Source organism: Bos grunniens, chromosome 1, assembly GCF_055505025.1.
Source record: "Bos grunniens cultivar Pamir isolate PY7600 chromosome 1, Bosgru_T2T1.0, whole genome shotgun sequence".
NCBI lineage: Eukaryota > Metazoa > Chordata > Mammalia > Artiodactyla > Bovidae > Bos > Bos grunniens.
In genome coordinates this window covers 22,321,858-22,343,296 of record NC_141165.1, presented here as the reverse complement: position 1 = coordinate 22,343,296, position 21,439 = coordinate 22,321,858, and the positions used below count along the sequence as shown (strand labels likewise).

The 21,439-nt window shown below is 38.3% G+C and overlaps 1 long non-coding RNA gene across 1 annotated transcript in view; it reads right to left on the bottom strand.

Annotated features, from left to right (window-relative positions):
- The window catches only part of LOC147379116 (uncharacterized), a 54,817-nt gene extending 33,765 nt beyond the window's left edge, over nt 1-21,052 (bottom strand). The window contains exon 1 of the long non-coding RNA XR_015132252.1: nt 20,886-21,052. This is a non-coding gene — a long non-coding RNA (uncharacterized LOC147379116). The remainder of the gene's footprint in view (nt 1-20,885) is intronic.
- Between the last annotated feature and the right edge of the window lie 387 nt (nt 21,053-21,439).

Sequence of the window (21,439 nt, the reverse complement as noted above, 5' to 3'; positions counted from 1 at the left end):
CCCTCAACTAGTTTCTAAGTACACTAAATATGTGCTCTACCTTTCATTCTTTTGGTATTTACCCAGGAAAATATAACAATTTATTTTTGATTTACAAAAGTTAATATTAATCAATGCCTTTATGTACCTCTTGGATAATGAGATGACCTTAGAAAACTTTAACTTCATGTAATTTTTTTCCTCATTATTATCAAATACACTCTATTTCACTATAATGTGTTTCTCTAATAATTAGCTCATACATGATTGATAAACAATGATATCAGCATAACTCAGAAACTCTGCTATTTTGTTTGTAATTTTCTCCAGGACATTAGTGTTTTGAAGCCATGAGAGGTAAACTTTCTTATAATTAAAGACAAAGCCTTAGTGTGATGCAAAGACCTTAAAAAAGAAAAAAAGCTGAAAATTCTGCAGACATGCCTAACTTTAGTGCAAGCAGAGGCTGTTTTACTGGCTTTGAGAATGTCTAGGGGCTTCCCTGGTGGCTCAGTGGTAAAGAATTCACCTCTTAGTGCAGGAGACGTGGGTTCAATCCCTGATCCAGGATGATCCCACATGCCGTGGAGCAACTAAGCCCATTCATGACAACTATTGAGTCTGTGTTCTGGAGCATGCCGCAACTACTGAAGCCCGTATGACCTACAGCCTGTGCTCCCAACAAGAGAAACCCGAGCAGCCAGAGAGCAGACCCTGGTCTCTGCAGCCAGACCCAGCACAGCCAAAAATAATAAATAATAATTTAAAAGAACCTCTAACACATTTGGTAACTTTGGCCATCTGGGTAACTAAGAGTGCATGTGAAGAAGCTGCGAATAAATTTCTTCTGTGTAGAAGTAAGGTCTAGTTGATGAGATCTACCCACAAACGATTTTTTTGCAACTTGTTTCATTGTTTAACTACCATATGACTTGTATTGTGTATAGTGCCATGAGTTTTGGCCCAGGTATATATTTTTATAACCACTACCATAATCAAAACAGCTCTTTTTTTTTTCCAGCACTTTCAAACTGTTGTTCCACTTCCTTCTGGCCTCTTTGGTTTCTGATAAGAAATCCATAGTCATCTGACTCTTTGTTCTTCTAAAAGAAATGCTGCATCATTGTTTTCTTATTCTTCCAGATCTCAAGATTCTTCCCCTTGTCTTTATTTTTCAGCAATTTGATTATGAAATGTCTAGCATGAACTTCTCTGAGTTTATTATCTTTGGATTATTTTAGCTTCTTGACCCTGTAAGCTTATTTTCCCCCCCAAATTTGAGTTTTTTAACCTTTTTACTTCATGTATGTTTCCTACACTACACTTTTTCTCTTCTTCTTCTGCAACACAATTTTTGTGTTGACAAAATTATTTGACAGTTTTGATATTGTCCCACAGGCTTCTTAGGCTCTGTTCATTCCCGCCCCCCACCTCTCCATCTTTTTCTCTTTGGTGTTTAGATTGGATAATTTCTTCTCCTCTATCTTCAAGTTCACAGCTTTTCCCCCTGTCACTCCATTAAGTCCATCCAATGAGATTTTTGTTTCAGTTATTGTATTAGTTCTAAAATTTCCCTGTGGCTCTTTATGGTTTCTATTTCTCTGCCGAAATTTTCTATCTTTCCATTCATTTTAACAGTTTCATTCTTATTTTATAATAGCTGCTTTAAAGTCTTTATTGGATAGTCCCAATATTTATGTCACATTTATTGTCTTTTCCCCTGAGAGTTGACGTTTTCCTAGTTTTTTTTGTATGCCAAGTAGTTTTGGATTGTGTCCTGGCCATTGTAACTTTGTTATGAGATTCTGGGTCTTGTTTAAATCCTATATAAACTATTGAAATTTTGTTGTGAAGAGGCAGTCAGCTCACTTGGATTCTGGCTGCAAGTTCCAATGAGCCTTCTGCCATGTGTGGTTTTAATACTAAGTTCCATTTTCCAACCTTTGCGGTGCTATTCCAATCTATCCTGCATGTATGCCACCTAGTGGTCAGTTTGGTTCCCAGAACACAGTCTGTCTCAGTTTAGTTCTCAACTCCTTTGGTATGCTCTTTAGAATTAGATCTATGCATGCACACAATTCAAAGGTGAACCCAGGATTTCACAAGCAAGTTCATAGGATTGTTCTCTTAAGCTCCCCCTTCTCTGCAACCTCCTACATACTTTTTATTTCTCTGTGGCTCCATTTTGGTCTTCTGGCTAGGAAACTAATGTTGGACCTCTAGTTACCCCACTTCCCACGTTGCATTCATGTCTTGGGACAAGTGACAGAAGGGAAAAAACAGCAATGCAGGTTTATCTCACTCTCTTGGGATGCTCTTTTCAGTACCAATAACCCTGATGAAAGAGTAAGGTTCCCTTCCATTAAAGTTTTAGTTCCATCTGGAAATTGTCTGGAATTGTTCCTGGAAATTGTCAGTTTGTAGTCTGTCCATTTTTTTTTTTTTTTTTAGGCAGATGGCTTATCTCTTTTGTCTCTTCTTTTCTCTGTAGTTCATTATATATTCTGGATATTATTTACTAGGTGATATATTATATGTAAACACTTTCCCTATTATCACTAATTTTTTCTTCTTTGTTTTGATATAATAAAATTCATTACTTTTTTCCATTGTTGTCTTAAGAACACCTTCTTATCTAATAATTATAAACATATTAGCCTAAATTTTCTCCTAGAACTTTTATAGATGAGTGCATATTTGTCAAGGGATAAGACAACTTTGTTTCCCCTTCCACATGATAGAGTTAATTGTTCCTAAATCATTGATTGAATATTCTGTCCTTTCAAGAATTTTTTTGCAATGCAACCTTTGATATATTTCATTCCTATACATTCATTGATTTCATTCTGTATTCTTATTTCTGTTTAATTATCTACTTGTTTATACCTGAATCAATACCATGCTGTGATGATTACTATAGCTTTTTAGTATGCTTTGTTATATTAAAGGACACGTTTCTTTCTTATTTTTTTTTCTTGTCTTTTCCAGTCATCTTCTGTATTCTTTGGGTTTCCTTTATGGCTCAGCTGGTAAAGAACCTGCCTGCCATGTGGGAGACCTGGGTTTAATCCCTGGGTTGGGAAGATCCCCAGGAAAAGGGAAAGGTGACCCATTCCAGTTTTCTGGCTTGGAGAATTCCATGGAGTGTATAGTCCATAGAGTCGCAAAGAGAAGAATATAGAAAAAGTGAAAGTGAAAGTCACTCAGTTGCGTCTGACTCTTTGCAATCCCATGGACTACAGTCCATCAAATTTTCCAGGCCACAATACTGGAGTGGCTAGCCTTTCCCTTTTCCAGGGGATCTTCCCAACCCAGGGATTGAATCCAGGTCTCCCACATGGCAGATGGATTCTTTACCAGCTGAGCGTTGTAAAGGCTCTGTATTCTTGTAATTTTCTCTTTCAGATGGATTTTGGAATCTCTCATAAAATCTCTTTAAGCATTTCTATTGTAACTGCAGCTAATAATTACATTTCAGTGAACTGACATGTTAATAAAGAGAATAATCCCATCCACCATTACACTATATTTTCTATTGTAATCTATTATTTTTATGTCTTTTAAAATTTTATAAATTGCTTCATATAGGTTTTTCACATTTCGAAATGTATTATGCATTATGAACTTGCAAATAGAAATTTTATCAGTTCAGTTCAGTTCAGTTGCTCAGTCATGCCTGACTCTTCGCGACCCCATGAATCGCAGCACGCCAGGCCTCCCTGTCCATCACCAACTCCCAGAGTTCACCCAGACTCACGTCCATCAAGTCAGTGATGCCATCCAGCCATCTCATCCTCTGTTGTCCCCTTCTCCTCCTGCCCCCGATCCCTCCCAGCATCAGAGTCTTTTCCAATGAGTCAACTCTTCGCATGAGGTGGCCAAAGTACTGGAATTTCAGCTTTAGCATCATTCTTTCCAAAGAAATCCCAGGGCTGATCTCCTTCAGAATGGACTGGTTGGATCTCCTTGCAGTCCAAGGGACGCTCAAGAGTCTTCTCCAACACCACAGTTCAAAAGCATCAATTATCCGGCACTCAGCCTTTTTCACAGTCCAACTCTCACATCCATACATGACCACAGGAAAAACCATAGCCTTGACTAGACGGACCTTTGTTGGCAAAGTAATGTCTCTGCTTTTGAATATGCTATCTAGGTTGGTCACAACTTTCCTTCCAAGGAGTAAGCGTCTTTTCATTTCATGGCTGCAGTCACCATCTGCAGTGATTTTGAAGCCCCCCAAAATAAAGTCTGACACTGTTTCCACTGTTTCCCCATCTATTTCCCATGAAGTGATGGGACCGGATGCCATGATCTTCATTTTCTGAATGTTGAGCTTTAAGCCAACTTTTTCACTTTTTTCAACTTTTTTCAACCTTCACTTTCATCAAGAGGCTTTTTAGTTCCTCTTCACTTTCTGCCATAAGGGTGGTGTCATCTGCATATCTGAGATTATTGATATTTCTCCCGGCAATCTTGATTCCAGCTTGTGTTTCTTCCAGTCCAGCGTTCCTCATGATGTACTCTGCATATAAGTTAAATAAGCAGGGTGACAATATACAGCCTTGACGTACTCCTTTTCCTATTTGGAACCAGTCTGTTCCATGTCCAGTTCTAACTGTTGCTTCGTGACCTGCATACAGATTTTTCAAGAGGCAGGTCAGGTGATCTGGTATCCCCATCTCTTTCAGAATTTTCCACAGTTTATTGTGATCCATATAGTCAAAGGCTTTGGCATAGTCAATAAAGCAGAAATAGATATTTTTCTGGAACTCTCTTGCTTTTTCCATGATCCAGTGGATGTTGGCAATTTGATCTCTGGTTCCTCTGCCTTTTCTAAAACCAGCTTGAATGTCAGAAGTTCACGATTCACGTATTGCTGAAGCCTGGCTTGGAGAATTTTGAGCATTACTTTACTAGCATGTGAGATGAGTGCAATTGTGTGGTAGTTTGAGCATTCTTTGGCATTGCCTTTCTTTGGGATTGGAATGAAAACAGACCTTTTCCAGTCCTGTGGCCACTGCTGAGTTTCCCAAATTTGCTGGCATATTGAGTGCAGCACTTTCATAGCCTCATCTTTCAGGATTTGAAACAGCTCAACTGTTATTCCATCACCTCCACTAGCTTTGTTCGTAGTGATGCTTTCTAAGGTCCACTTGACTTCACATTCCAGGATGTCTGGCTCTAGGTCAGTGATCACACCATCATGATTATCTGGGTCGTGAAGATCTTTTTTGTACAGTTCTTTTGTGTATTCTTGCCACGTCTTCTTAATATCTTCTGCTTCTGTTAGGTCCATACCATTTCTGTCCTTTATCAAGCCCATCTTTGCATGAAATATTCCCTTGGTATCTCTAATTTTCTTGAAAAGATCTCTAGTCTTTCCCATTCTGTTGTTTTCCTCTATTTCTTTGCATTGATTGCTGAGGAAGGCTTTCTTATCTCTTCTTGCTATTTTATAGATTTTTTGAAAAAATAAATGGGAATTTTTCTATTATAGTTTTAAAATGGTTTTATTGGTATAAAAAAGAAAGTTACTTGCTGTACCCTCTAACTAGTTCTAGAAATTTATCCATTGGTATGTTATGAAATTTTCTATGTATATGATTATATTACCAATAACTAGATAATTTTGTCTCTTTTTATTTTTTCTGGGTTTATACGTTAATCTTTTTCTCCCTTTGAAAAAGCCTTTAGGACAGTCTTTAGTATTTGTAGTTGCCTTGTATCTTGTTCTTTTATATTAATGAAAATACTTCCAGTGTTTCTCCACTTTCTCTGATGTCTTCTGTAGCTTTTTGAGAGGCACAATCAGTTCACTTCAGTTTAGTCGCTTAGTCATGTCTGACTCTTTGCAACCCCATGGACTGCAGCACACCAGGCCTCCCTGTCCATCACCAACTCCCAGAGTTTACTCAAACTCATGTCCATTGGGTAGGTGATGCCATCCAACCATCTCATCCTCTGTCCTCCCCTTCTCCTCCTGCCTTCAATCTTTCCCAGCATCAGGGTCTTTTCCAAGGAGTCAGTTCTTTGCATCAGGTGGCCAAAGTATTGGAGCTTCAGCTTCAACATCAGTCCTTCCAATGAATATTCAGGACTGATTTCCTTTAGGATGGACTGATTGGATCTCCTTGTAGTCCAAGGGACTCTCAAGAGTCTTCTTCAACACCACAGTTCAAAAGCATCAATTCTTCAGCGCTCAGCTTTCTTTATAGTCCAACTCTCACTCACATCCATACATGACTACCAGAAAAATCATAGCTTTGACTGTATGGACCTTTGTCGGCAAAGTAATGTTTTAATATGCTGTCTAGGTTGGTCATAACTTTTCTTCCAAGGAGTAAGCGTCTTTTAATTTCATGGCTGCAGTCACCATGTGCAGTAATTTTGTAGCCCCCCAAAATAAAGTCTGTCAATATTTCTACTGTTTCTCCATCTATTTGCCATGAAGTGATGGGACCGGATGCCATGATCTTTGTTTTCTGAATGTTGAGTTTTAAGCCAACTTTTTAACTCTCCTCTTCCACTTTCATCAAGAGGCTCTTTAGTTCTTCTTCACTTTCTGCCATAAGCTTTATCTGCATATCTGAGGTTATTGATATTTCTCCCAACAGAATGCTTTTACAGCATCAATTAAGACAATCATTTTCCCTTTCTTCTTAGCCTGTTAATATAGTAAATTTATTTTAAAATTATCTAATGTTGAACTGGGCTTCCCTAGTTGCTCAGATGATAAAGAATCTGCCTGCAATGCAGGAGACCTGGATTCGATCCCTGGATTCTATCTTCCCTGGGAAGATCTCCTGGACTAGGAAATGGCAACCCACTCCAGTATTCTTGCCTGGAAAATTCCATGGACAGAGAAGACTGTAGAGGCTATAGAAGCAAGCTACAGTCTATGGGATCGCCAAGAGCCAGACAGGACTGAGCACCTAACACTTAACACTTAATATCGAACTACCCATCAATTTCTGAGGTATCTCTATTTGGTAATAACATATTGTTCTTTTGATTCTTTAGATATAACTGAGGTTTGATTTTCTAACTATACAGTTAAATGTAAGTTTATAAACACAGCTACTCTATATTCTCATTTTACTTTACTACATTTGTTATTTTTTGGTTTTAGTGTTATATCCAGAAATTGTTTACAAGTTTTTAGGCTCATAGTTATTAGCATCTGTTCTTTGAAGGTTTGATAGATTTTTCTATACATAATATATAATCCTACTGCTTTATGTAGAGGGAAAACATTGAAAGGTAGTAAATTTTTATTTTTGTTTTAAAATTGTTATAATTAATATGCAACAAAGTGCACAAGTCTTGAATCTTTAGTTTAATGAATTTTGATCATTAAATATACTGTGTAATCATCACTCATATATTTACCAAGAAACTCATCCATAAAGTCAGGTATCCCTCAGAAATAAACCTATGCACCTATGGCAATTAATCTGTGACAAAAGAGGCAAAAATATACAGTGGAGAAAAGACAGTCTTCAATAAATAATGCTGGGAAAACTGAACAGCTATACGTAAAAGAATGAAATTAAGACATTCTCTAACACCATGCACAAAAATAAACTCAAAAGGATTGAGGAACTGAATGTAAGGCCAGATACTTTACAACTCCTAGAGGAACACATAGGCAGAACACATTTTGACATAAATCACAATAATATCTTTTGGATTCATCTTTACAGTAATGAAAAAAAATTTTTAATGGACAAATGGGACCTCGTTAGACTTAAAAGCTTTTGCACATCAAAATAAACCATAAACAAAATGAAAAGACAGCCTAAAAAATGGGAGAAATATTTGCAAATGATATGACTAACAATGAATTAATCTCCAAAGCATATAAAGAGCTCATATACCTCAATATAAAAAAAATCCAATGAAAAAGGCAGAAGATCTAAATATACATTTCTCCAAAAAAAGACATACAGGTGGCCAAATGGCATGTGAAAATATACTTCACATTGCTAATTATTATAGAAATACAAATCAAAACTACAATGTGGTAACAGCTTACACTGGTCAAGATGGCCATCATCAAAAAGTCTACAAATAAAAAATATTGGAGAGGATGTGAAGAAAAAGGAACTTCCTACACTACTGGTGGGAATGTAAATTGGTGCTAGTCACTCTGGAGAGCAGTATGGAGGTTCCTTAAAAAACCAAAAATAGAGCTACCATATGATTCTGCAGGGATCCTGGTAAAGAATCTGCCTGAAGTGCAGGAGACATAGGAGACAGGAGATCCCCTGGAGGAGGGCATGGCAACCTATTCCAGTATTCTTGCCTGAAGAATCCCATGGACAGAGGAGCCTGATGGGCCACAGTCCATAGGGCCACAAAGAATAGGACACTACTGAAGCGACTGAGCACAGCACATGATCCTGCAATCCCATTCCTGGGCACATATCTGGAGAAAACCACAATTTAAAAGGATACATGCACCCCAGTGTTCACTGCAGCACTATTTAGAATAGCCAAGACATGGAAGCAACCTAAATGTCCATCGACAGATGAATGGATAAAGAAGATGGGGTATAAAATGGAATATTACTCAGCCACAAAGAAATGAAATATTACCATTTGTAGCAACACAGACAAATCTAGAGATTATCATACTAAGTGAATTAAGCAAACAGAGAAAAACAAATATCATATGATATTACTTATATGTGGAATCTTGCTTTGCTAAAAATTCTACTTTTATTTCCAGTTCGAAGGATTTCTTTACAAAATAAACCACTCATTACACATAAGTAAACAATTTCAGTGTTTAATAGAGGATTATTTAACTTGATTTCAACATGCAGTCATTAAAAGAAAAGGGAAATACATCACCAAATTAGGCTTCCCAACATCCAGACTTAAACAGAGTGCTGAGAAGTATCCCAGGCAGTGTGTCCACTCCATGGGTGAGACTTCAAATTACAGTTTCAGGGGCTCCTGCTTATGATCCCAGGCCACAAACTGATATTAATAGTTTGTGCGCAAAAATGCAGCTCTGGTTTTAGTGTAATCGTCTTACAGTGCTGTTTGTTTCACATCGTGAGTCATAGGATTTCATTAAACCCCAAATGGTTGGCCAGACCTCCAGGTGCTCAAGAATTCCAAGACCCACTGCCTTTTCTATCTAAAGTGCTGCCTGATTTGCTGTGCTTGCAGGCAGGGATGCAATTCAGGCAGTATCCAGGCCGGTCAGAAGCAAGATCAGAGGCCTGCTCTCCTGCTTCTGAAGCCTTTATTTTAATTGCCTTAACAGTCGGCCTCAAGATTGTTTAGGCTGAAGAATATAGGAATAAGGCAAGTCTTCTTAATTCTGTAAGTTAAGTAACAATTGCAGATAGTTAATAAAGAAACAAGTAATGGATTAAACAATGCAGAAAGCAATTTTTGAGCAGTAGGGAATTTAGGCAAGAAAAAGTCCCCCATGAATGAGAAGTATGTTTTTGAACATCAACTCCTACATCCATTAACTTATTGGTGGTGATAGTAATAACAGTGGAATGTTCTATCAAGTACAATTATGTTTATCCATGAAATTTTATAACTCTTTGGTTCCTTGCAAAATTTTACTTAACAGTTCTGCTGCTGCTGCTGCAAAGTCACGTCAGTCGTGTCCGACTCTGTGCGACCCCATAGACGGCAGCCCACCAGGTCTAAGGAAAAGCTAATATTAGGAACAAGATAGGAAATAATATCTGAGTCCATAATAAAAATTTCTCATGGGGGAAAAGTAATAGGTGACCCCCTTTCAATATATATGATTAACATGTGCTAGACTTCCAGAAAAAGAGGTTTCTCACTGATACATAGTAGTTTCTACATCATTGTTACAATACACATAAATTGAGGGGCTACTTAAAAAAAAACATATTAAAGGACTTAGGGACTTAGTCTATTCACAATAGTTAGTGGAGTTCTCCAATAAGCTGCTGCTGCTGCTAAGTCGCTTCAGTCGTGTCTGACTCTGTGCGACCCCATGGATAGCAGCCCACCAGGCTCCTCTGCCCACAGGGTTTTCTAGGCAAGAATATTAGAGTGGATTGCCATTTCTTTCTCCAATAAGCATGGCTCCCCAAATGCAAGAAGATGGTCCACATAACAGTCCTTTGATAATCTTGTCACAGTCTATCAGTAAGTGGGTGCAATTATTAAAGTAACACGTGAAATTGGCACACAAAACTTCTGTTCATGACTTGAGCTATATCTTTACCAGGGCTGTATAATCTAGCAAAGAGATAAATTTTGTCCATAGAAAGTCAAAGTTAAGAAAGAACAGGGCTTGTTTGCAGTACAGTGATGTTAACCTGAGTTCAGGTCTGGCTCATGTTTCTCCTGCTGAAGACACCCCAATAACTTTCTTCATATTTTTCTTTTAATTGTAGCATATCCTTGAAGGTTGAAGCATGAATGACAACCTACATTATAATCAGGCTTTCAAGAGTAGTCTATTCATGAGAATAACAATGTGTTAACGGCACATATTTCAGTTTTTCCTGTCCAGGCATCATCACTAATACAGTATTATCCTTTCCCTGCGAAATCACATCAGCAGTTATGGGAGGACTATTGGGTTCCTTCACCCAAACTTTAGCTCTGATTGCATGTATTTCATTTGTGGATTCAAACCCTCCATCATCTCTAACTGTTAATAAAGTAGGAAGTTCACCTTTTTGAACTTTGTCAATTACATATGGAAAATTCAGCAATTGGGCAATTTGATTATGTTTATTAATAACAAGATCATGCTTTCCTTCATTTTTAAAAATTACTTTAATTTCTTCTTGCTAGTCTGAGTCTATAACTCCTCCACAGACATAGAGCCCTTTCAATGTTAACCTGGAGCATTCTTAGATTAATCCAAAGTGCTCAGGAGGTATTTTGATTCCAATACCAGTTGAAATAGCACATGCCAATCTTTGAGTAAGTCTACATTCAGATATAGAGTAAAAATCCAGTCTAGTGACCTCAGGAGTAGCTTGGAAAGGAGCTAATGCTACTGGGCTAATTTCCCAATACTCAGTTATTTCAGAATGCAAGTCTATTTTATGAATCTATAAGTTTGGAATAGTCATTCTTATCAAAGCAGTTTCTGATTCTCCTATTTGTTGTTCAGCCACTCAGTCATGTCCGACTCTTTGTGACCCCATGTACTGCAGCATGCCAGTCTTCCCTGTTTTTCACCATCTCCTGGAACTTGCTCAAACTCATGTCCATTGAGTCCATGATGCCATCCAACCATTTCATCCTCTGTCATCCCCTTCTCCTGCCCTCAATCCTCCCATCATCAGGGTCTTTTCTAATGAGTCAGCTTTTCACATTAGGTAGCCAAAATATTGGAGCTTCAGCTTCAGCATCAGTCCTTTCAAATAATATTTAGGATTGATTCCTTTAGAATTGACTGGTTGGATCTCCTTGCAGTCCAAGGGGCTCTTAAGAGTATTCTCCAACACCACAGCTCAAAACCATCAGTTCTTCGACACTCAGCCTTCTTTATGGTCCATACACGAGTACTGAAAAAACTATAGCTTTGACTGGACGGACCTTTGTTGGCAAATTAATGTCTCTACTTTTTAATGTGCTCTCTAGGTTGGTCATAGCGTTTCTTCTAAGAAGCAAGCGTCTTTTAATTTCATGGCTGCAGTCACCATCTGCAGTGATTTTGGAGCCCAAGAAAATAGTCTGTCACTGTTTCCACTGTTTCCCTATTTTGCCATGAAGTGATGGAATGGGATGCCATGATCTTCATTTTTTGAATGTTGAGTTTTAAGCCAGGTTTTCACTCTCCTCTTTCACTTTCATCAAGAGGTTTTCTAGTTCCTCTTTGCTTTCTGAGTCTCCTATAGGTCTATTATTTAAAAATTGAAAGCAGCATTCAAGTTAGTCCTCCAATTTTTATGAGAGCTCTCTCCAAGTTTAATTAATTGCTGTTTAAACAAACTATTCTTTCAATCAAACCAGCAGCTTGAAGATAATAAGGAATATGAAATATTCATTGTATATTATGTTCTTGGGCAAACTCTTGTATTAACTTACTTTAAAATGTGACCCATTTTTACCCTGAATTTGGAAATGAAGCACCATAATACAAATTAATTATTTCCAATGTTTTAGTAATATCAGTATGATTGACTTTCCCAAAGGGGATACTAAATATCCAGAATAGGTATCCACTGCAGTACTTAGATCAGATCAGATCAGATCAGTTGCTTAGTCATGTCCAACTCTTTGCGACCCCATGAATCGCAGCACACCAGGCCTCCCTGTCCATCACCAACTCCCGGAGTTCACTCAGACTCACGTCCATCGAGTCCATGATGCCATCCAGCCATCTCATCCTCTGTCGTCCCCTTCTCCTCCTGCCCTCAATCCCTCCCAGCATCAGAGTCTTTTCTAATGAGTCAACTCTTCGCATGAGGTGGCCAAAGTACTGGAGTTTCAGCTTTAGCATCAGTCCTTCCAATGAACACCCAAGACTCATCTCCTTTAGGATGGATTGGTTGGATCTCCTTGCAGTCCAAGGGACTCTCAAGAGTCTTCTCCAACACCACAGTTCAAAAGCATCAATTCTTTGGTGTTCAGCTTTCTTCACAGTCCAACTCTCATAGCCATACATGACCACAGGAAAAACCATAGCCTTGACTAGATGGACCTTTGTTGGCAAAGTAATGTCTCTGCTTTTGAATATGCTATCTAGGTTGGTCATAACTTTCCTTCCAAGGAGTAAGCGTCTTTTAATTTCATGGCTGCAGTCACCATCTGCAGTGATTTCCTTTTATCTAGAGTTAATGGACCAATGTAGTCAGTTTTCCGTATCTGCCCAGGCAGTTTGCCACATGCCAATTGTCCTTTAACTAGACATGGTAAGCTTCTGTGCTTAATATATTGACAAATTGGACATTGAATAATAACATATTTAACGAGATCCATAGTTAAGGAAATACCTCAATCTTGAGCCCTCTATGTTGCTTTTTATCCCAGATGGCCACATTTTTGGTGTGCCCACAGAATCAAACCTTTTAAGTCACTGGAGTCTGAATCAACTTTTATGCCTGGATTTGGGTTTATTCATCTGTAATAGAGTTATGCCATCATTCCATAGAATTTGGAGCACCGTGTACATCTACATGAAAGACTTAAACATTAGTAGTTTGAACAATTTCCCAAATGTCAAACCATAATTCCTTTCCCCATAGCTCTTAGAAGTGACTTTGCCAATTATTCTTTACACAAAGGGGAAGCCAATTGGCCAACCCATTGGCTACTGACCAAGAATCTATGTATATATGGCATTCAGTTAGATTTTCTTACTTTAATACCTGATAAACAGAATATAGCTCAGCAAATTGATGACTTTTATCTTCCCCAATCATTGTCAGCAATTCAGTAGTGATCAGATTAAATGCCACTGCTTTCCAATAGCGAGTGACCCTATATGAGTAAAGCATGCATGCTGTTTTTCTTGTGCAGTTAGAGTCAAAGGGCTTTCCCCACTTTACAAACAACTCAATTATTTCAGGCTTAATTACAGCCTCTTGCTTGAGGCCTTCTATAGAATTTCAGAAATCCTTTCAAGTAAGGCAGCAACCCCAAGTGACCCAGGTTTGGCTTGCTCCTGAATATACCATTTCCATTTCATTATGCTGGACTCCTGGGCTTGCCCATTTCTGTAGGTTTGGGGTGAACTTTGTACCCATTGCATGACTGGCACTTGAGGTTTTAATATTAAATTATGATCTGTAGTCAATTGCTCCATATCAATCAAAGCCTAATAATAAGCCAATAATTCTTTTTCAAGATAGTGCAATTTCTTCCAGCCTCTGGAAATTTCCTACTCCAGAAGCCCAAAGGCACTCTTTTGCCTTGCTGTTTTTGCCATAAACTCCAATTAGCATGCAATACACTTAGAGACCACATGCAATTTTATGTCCCTTGGTTTAGCTCACGGGGTATGTGATCTCCATCCAAAGATAGATTATTGGGATACGCTTTAGAATAATTCAGTTAAGCTTTTTAGCAATAAAACATAATAGTAAGGCACTATCCCCATTCATGGATCATAGCCTTGTCATGGTGAAGGAACTTGCATAACTCAATGAAGCTACAACCATGCTGTGCAGGGCCACCCAAGATGGATGAGTCACGTAAAGAGTTCTGACAGAATGTGGTCCACTAGAGGATGCAGTGGCAACCCGTTCTAGTGTTCTTACCACAAGAACCCTATGAACAGTATGAAAAAACAAAAAGATGAGCACCCAGGCTGGAAGGTGTCCAATATGCTCCTGAGGAAGAGTGGAGGGCAATTACTAATAGCTCCAGAAAGAATGAAGCCATTGGCACAAAGTGGAAATGATGCTAAATTGTGGATGTGTCTGGTGGTGAAAATAAAGTCCAATGCTCTAGAGAACAATACTGCATAAGAACCCGGATGTTAGGTCCAAGAATCATGGTATTGGATGTGGTCAAGCAGGAGATAGCAAGAGTGAATGTTAACATCTTAGAAATCAGTGAACTAAAATCGATGGGAATGGGTGAACTTAATTCAGATAGCCATTATATCTACTACTGTGGGCAAGAATTCCTTAGAAGTGGAGAACCCTCATAGTCAACAAGAGAGTCTGAAATGCAGTACTTGGGTGCTGTCTCAAAAATGACAGAATGATTTTGGTTTATTTCCAAGGCAAAACATTCAGAATCACAATAATCCAAGTATATGCCCCACTGATGCTAAAGAAGCTGAAGTTAACTAGTTCTATTAAGAACTACAAGACATTCTAGAATTAACACCAAAAAAGATGTCTTTTTTACCATAGGGGATTAGAATACAAAAGTAGGAAGTCAAGAGATACCTGGAATAATAGGCAAGTTTGGCTTTGAAATACAAAATAAAGCAGAGCAAAGACTAACAGAGTTTTGTGAAGAGAACATACTGATCATAGCAAATATCCTTTTCCAAGAACACAAAAGATGACTCTACACATGGATATGACCAGATGGTCAATACCAAAATCAGATTGATTATATTCTTTGCAGCCAAAGATAGAGAAGCTCTATACAGTCAGCAAAAGCAAGATCTGGAGATGACTGTGGCTCAGATTATGAGGCTGTTATTGCAAATTTCAGGCTTATATTGAAGAAAGTAGAGAAAGCCACTAGGCCATTCAGGTATGACCTAAATCAAATCCCTTATACAGTAGAGGTGACAAATAGATTCAAGGGATTAGATCTGGAAGACAGAGTGCCTGAAGAATTATGGATGGAGGTTCATAACATTGTATAAGAGACAATGACCAAAATCATCCCAAGGAAAAAGAAATGCAAAAAGGCAATCTAATCTGAGGAGGCTTTACAAATAGCTGAGGAAAAAAGAGAAGTGAAAGGTAGAGGAAAAAAGGAAAGATAAACCCTACTCAGTGCAGAGTTCCAGAGAACAGCAAGGAGAGATAAGAGGTCTTCTTAAATGAAAAATGCAAAGAAATAGAGGAAAATAATAGAATGGGAAAGACTAGAGATCTCTTCAATAAAATTGGAGATATCAAGGGAACATTTCATGCAAGGATGGATACAATAAAGGACAGAAATGGCAAGGACCTAACAGTAGCAGAAGAGATTAAGAAGAGGTGGCAAGAATACACAGAAGAACTATTCAAAAAAAGGTCTTAATGACCCAGATAATCACGATGGTGTGGAAATTTACTGAGAACCAGACATCCTGGAGTATGAAGTCAAGTAGAAAATATTATTGCAAACAAAGCTAGTGCAGGTGACAGAGTTCCAGCTGTGTACTTTCAAATCCTAAAAGATGATGCTGTGAAAGTGCTACACTCTATACGTCAGCAAATTTGGAAAACTTGGCAGTGGCTACAGGACTGGAAAATGTAAGTTTTCATTCCAGTCCCAAAGAAGGGCAATGCCAAAGATATTCCAACAACCATACAGTTGCCTTTATTTCACATGCCAGCACAGTTATGCTCAAAATCCTTCAAGCTAGCCTTCAGCGGTGTGTGAGCCCAGAACTTCCAAATGTACAAACTGGATTTAGAAAAGGCAGAGGAACCAGAGATCAAATTGCCAACATTCAATGGATCGTAGAGAAAGTAAGGGAATTCCAGACAAACATCTACTTCTGTTTCATTGACTACACTAAAGCCTTTGACTGTGTGAAAAGTGAAAGTGAAAGTTACTCAGCCATGTCTGACTCTTTGTCAGTCCTGTCTGACTCTTTCTGTACAGTCCGTGGAATTCTCCAGGCCAGCACACTGGAGTGGGTAGCCTTTCCCTTCTCCAAAGGATCTTCCCAATTCAGGGGTTGAACCCTGCATTGCAGGCAGATTCTTTACCAGCTGAGCTACCAGGGAAGCCCCCAGTAGTTGTGTGGCTCACAACAAACTGTGGAAAATTCTTAAAGACTACTTGACCTGCCTCCTAAGAAACCTGTATTCAGGTCAAGAAGCACCAATTAGAACTGGATATGGAACAGCAGACTGGTTCAAAACTGGAAAAGGACTACGTCAAGGCTGTATATGGTCACTCTGCTTATTTAACTTATGTGCAGAGTACCTCATGCAGATGCCATGCTGGATCAATCATAAGCTGGAATCAAGATTGTTGGGAGAAATATCAACATCTTCAGATGTGCAAATGATACCACTGTAATGGAAAAAAGTGAAGAGGAACTAAAGAGCCTCTTGATGAATGTGAAAGAGGAGAATGAAAAAGGTGGCTTTGACACTCAACATTAAAAAAGCTAAGCTCATGGCATCCAGTCCCTTCACTTCGTGGCAAAGAGAAAAGGGGAAAGTGGAAGTAGTGACAGATTTTATTTTCTTGAGCTCCAAAAATCAGTGTGGACAGTGACTGCAGCCGTGAAATTAAAAGATGCTTGCTCCTTGGAAGGAAAGCTATGACATACCTAGACAGCATATTAAAAATCAGAAACATCACTTTACTGACAAAGGTGTGTATAGTCAAAGTTATGGTTTTCCCAGTAGTCATGTATGGATGTGAGTTGGACCATAAAGAAGACTGAGCACCAAATTGAGGCTTTCAAAATGTGTTGCTGGAGAAGACTCTGGAGAGTCCCTTCACTATTAGGAGATCAAATGAGTCAATCCTAAAATAAATAAACCCAGAATATTAATTTCAAGGACTGTTGTTGAAGCTCCAATACTTTGGCAGCCTGATGTAAAGTGTCAATTCATTGGAAAGACCCTGAGGCTAGGAATGATTGAAGGCAAAAAGAGAAGGGGGCAACAGAAGATGAGATGATTAGACAGCATCACCGACTCAATGGACATGAATTTGAGCAACTCTGGGAGATAATGGAACACAGAGGAGCTTAGTGTTCTACAGTCCATGGAGTCACAGAGAGTAGAACACACTGAACAATAACAACAGTGTGTGCCCACGACCTTCATAGATCATGTGAAATAATATTTATTTACCAAAGTAACAAAAGATTTTAAGAACAAATGTAAATCACTTAAACGCAAACAAATTTACATAGTCTGTTATCAAAATCCACATTCCAAGAAAATCTTGTTCTCTTAACAGAGAGAAAAACCAAATTCTAGTCTGACACAAACTTACTGTAAATAACAAATTTATTTATCTAGTTGATTGTAATTTAATCTTAAAAAGTCCTCTCTTGAAGAGGTAGTACTTTTGCAAAGGCATCAGAGTGAAACCATAGGTTTCTATAATGACAGAAAGGCTTAAAAAGGCATATTTAAAATCTCATTACAGTGCAATTGATAAAGTAACTTGATTACTGCTGTGACACATAACACTTTAAGATAGTAACTAGAATTATGACTGACAACATTTTATCATGACATATCAGATCTTTATGAATTATGTATAATTTCTAAAATAGCTATATTAGTAAAATTTACCATACAATATAATCCGAGGAGATTTATTCTTGTAATAAATCTTTAACATACCAAGTAACATTAGTTTAATATCTTTCTTTGGGATGCCTCAGAGGCCCTCTGAATTACCTCAAAATTAGCTAGAGGTCAAAAGAACTTAATTAGAATCTGATTTTAGGAAGTTCTTCAAAAGTATCAAAAGGTTTAGAATATTCAGTGAGATAAAATCATAGGTCATTATGAAACAATAGTTATTCATTCAGCCAAATTAACAATAAAGGATTTCAAAGGTAAGTATAGAACAGATCACTTAAAAAGTAAAGAAACATAAAATCTGTTATTAAAGGCAGTTCAACATCTCAAGAAAACCTGTACCATGTATGAAACTCTTTTCTCAGAGTCCATCTTCCACAAACCTTTCTTCTCATTTTTGTATCACAAAACTTTATTTTCCCATTCAGAAATGGATACCTGTATGTCAGACCTACTTCCTTTTCCCTTAACAAAATGCAATTCCATTCCTCATAACTTCTTTATTAAAAACACACATTCCACTTTCCTTAGGCAACCAGGAACTGTCCTTTTATTAGCATTCTCTATGTTGGTGAACATAAGTACCAGTGATAAGTTCTGCAAATATTTACTTTCTTACAGAGAACATCTCAGGATAGCACCAAACATATTCATTAATAGTCCAAAATATCTTTAGTTTCTCTGTAAGAGGAAGCCTGTGTTTAGTTTTAGCATCTTATTTTATTTTGTTGTTGTTCATTCACTCAGTTGTGTCCGACTCTTTGCTACCCCATGCATGGCAGCATGCCAGGCTTCCTTGTCCTTCTTTATCTACTGGAGTTTGCTCAAACTCATGTCCATTGAGTAGATGATGCCATTCAACTATCTCATCCTCTGTTGACCCCTTCTCCTGCCCTCAATCTTTCTCAGCATTAGGATCTTTTCCAATGAGTTGGCTCTTTGCATCAGGTGGCCAAAGTACCGGAGTTTCAGCTTCAGCATCAGTCCTTCCAATGAATATTCAGGGTTGATTTCCTTTAGGATTGACTGTTTTGATCTCCTTGCTGTCCACTTAGAAGTGGCTTAGTTATTTAATAAAGTTCCATCATTTAACTTAATTTAGCACAACCCTAGAAATTCAAGTTACCAAAATCTGGAGAAACTGTTTTAGATAGGCATTACTCAAGCGTAATAATTCTTAATAGTGTTTATCTTAAAACTCTTATCTCATTTACATTTTCTCTCCTTAAAAGTTTCTTCACATCAAGTTACTTTGTCAAGTGGACTCAGTATCTGGCCCAAATGTGAAATATGTTGTCACCAGAAACCAGATAGCCTTATATATTTTTGAGCCTCCTTTTTGTCTGGGGAGTTTCAAAATTATATTATCTTTTGTTTAACCTTAGGTTGAAATCTCTCTATGGGCTTCCCAGGTGGCACTAGTGGTAAAGAACCCATCTGCCAGTGCAGGAGACACAAGAGCCATGAGCTCAATCCATCAGGAAGATTCTGTGGAGGAGGGCATGGCAACACCCCGAAGTATTCTTGTCTGGCGAATCCAAGGACATAGGAGCCTGGCAGGCTATAGTACATAGGGTCACAAAGAGTCAGACACTGAGGCAACTTCGCACGTGTGTGCACACTTGTGGTAGGCGGAGAGGAGGATCTAGCCTCTCTGACCCAGCTTGGTACATTCTTCTACTTTCCCAATTCACGTGAGCCACAAACATTAACTTCTAAAGGTTTGACCCCTTTAATTTGAGGTTCCATTTCTCACACAATTCAGTGGATATGCCCCATTTAGTAGCTAATGAGCAGTAAGGCTAATCTCCCAGTTCAAGAATAAAAGTTGCATTCATCCTAACCTCTTTTTTTCTTAAAGAGTGGTGTTTTGTTTCATGAATCCTGCTCACAACACTAATTTATGTTTTACTGAAACTTTTACTTTCAGTCCAGGATCAAAGGATTTGTTAACAAAAGAAACCACTTGTCACACACAAATAAACAATTTCAATATTTAATTGAGGATTATTTAATTTACCCCTTCATGGATCACAGCTCTGTTGTGGCTAAGGGGCTTGAATAACTCAAAGAAGCTATGAGCCATGCCATGCTGGGCCATCCAATACAGACAAATCATAGTGAAAAGTTGTGACAAAACATCGTCCACTGGAGGAGGAAATGGCAACCCTCTTCAGTATAACAAGAACCTCATGAACAGTATGAAAAGATAAGAAGATATGACTGTATCTCAGTATTTTAAAAAAAAACTAAGATAATGGCATCTGGGTCTTATCACTTCATGGTAGATAAAAGGGGAAAAAGTGGAAGCAGTGACAGATTTTATTTTCTTGGGCTCCAAAATCACCGCAGATGGTGACTGCAGCCATGAAATTAAAAGGCACTTGCTCCTTGGAAGGAAAGCTATGACAAACATAGACAATATATTGAAAAACATAGACATCACTTTGCCAACAAATGTCCATGTAGTCAAAGCTATGGTTTTTCTAGTAGTCATGTATGGATGTGAGAGCTGAACCATAAAGAAGGCTGAGTGCTGAAGAATTGACACTTTCAAATGGTGTTGGAGAAGACTCCTGAGAGTCTCTTGGACTATAAGGAAATCAAAGCAGTCAATCCTAAAGGACATCAACCCTGAATATTCATTGGAAGGACTGTTGCTGAAACTGAAGCTCCAGTACTTTGGCCACCTGATGCAAAGAGCCAACTCATTGGAAAAGACCCTGATGGTGGGAAAGATTGAAGGCAAAAGAAGAAGGGAGTGGCAGAGGATGAGATGGTTAGACAGCATCACCAACTCAATGCACAAGAATCTGAGGAAACTCCGGGGGATAGTGAAGGACAGGGGAGCCTGGTCTGCTGCAGTCCATGGGGTCATAAAGATTCAGACATGACAGTGACTGAACAACAAAATTTAACTTAATGTCAATATACTACCATTAAAAGAAAAGAGAAACAATAGAGAAGAGTAATAGCACATACATCACCAAATTGAGCTCACTGACGTCCAAACTTAAACAGGGTGCTTGGAATTCCTGAGTAACAACAGTCTGGAGTCCCAGTTGGGAAAAGATCCCAGTCAGTGTGTCCACTCCACCAGTGAGACTTCAAGTTGCAATTTCAAGGGCTCCTGCATATAAACCCAGGCCACAAACTGATATTAGTCTGCACACAAAAATGCAGCTCTGGTTTTATATTAATCTTTGTACAGTTCTGTTTGTTTCACTTTGTGAGTCATAGGATTTCCTTAAACTCTGAGCAGTTGGCCAGACCTTCAGGGGTTCAAGAATTCCAAAATCCACTCCCTTTCTTATCTAAGTTGCTACCTGATATGCTGTGCTTGGAAGAGGGTGTTTGCTATGACCAGTGCGTTCTCTTGGCAAAATTCTATTAGCCTTTGCCCTGCTTAATTCTGTATTCCAAGGCCATATTTGCCTGTTACTCCAGGTGTTTCTTGACTTCCTACTTTTGCATTCCAGTCCCCTATAATGAAAAGGATATCTTTTTTGGGTGTTAATTCTAAAAGGTCTTGTAGG